Here is a 281-nt window from a genome sequence, read left to right as displayed (position 1 = left end):
GCATGTTTATTTTGTATCCTGAAACTTTATTGAAATTGTTTATCAACTCTTAGATTTTTTTTGTAGAGTCGTTAGGCTTCTGTCTATATAAGATCATGTCATCTGCAAATAAGTTCAGTTTGACTTCATCTTTTCCAGTCTGGATGGCCTTTATTTCTTTCTTTTGCCTAATTCCTCTGGATAGTACTTCCAATACTATGTTAAATTGGAGTGGTGAGAATGGACATCCATGTCTTGCTCCCATTCTTAAGGGAATGTCTTTCATAAAGACTTAGAAAATT

Source organism: Galeopterus variegatus, unplaced genomic scaffold (assembly GCF_000696425.1).
Source record: "Galeopterus variegatus unplaced genomic scaffold, G_variegatus-3.0.2 Scaffold10969, whole genome shotgun sequence".
Classification (NCBI taxonomy): Eukaryota; Metazoa; Chordata; class Mammalia; order Dermoptera; family Cynocephalidae; genus Galeopterus; species Galeopterus variegatus.
This window is presented reverse-complemented; position numbering follows the sequence as displayed.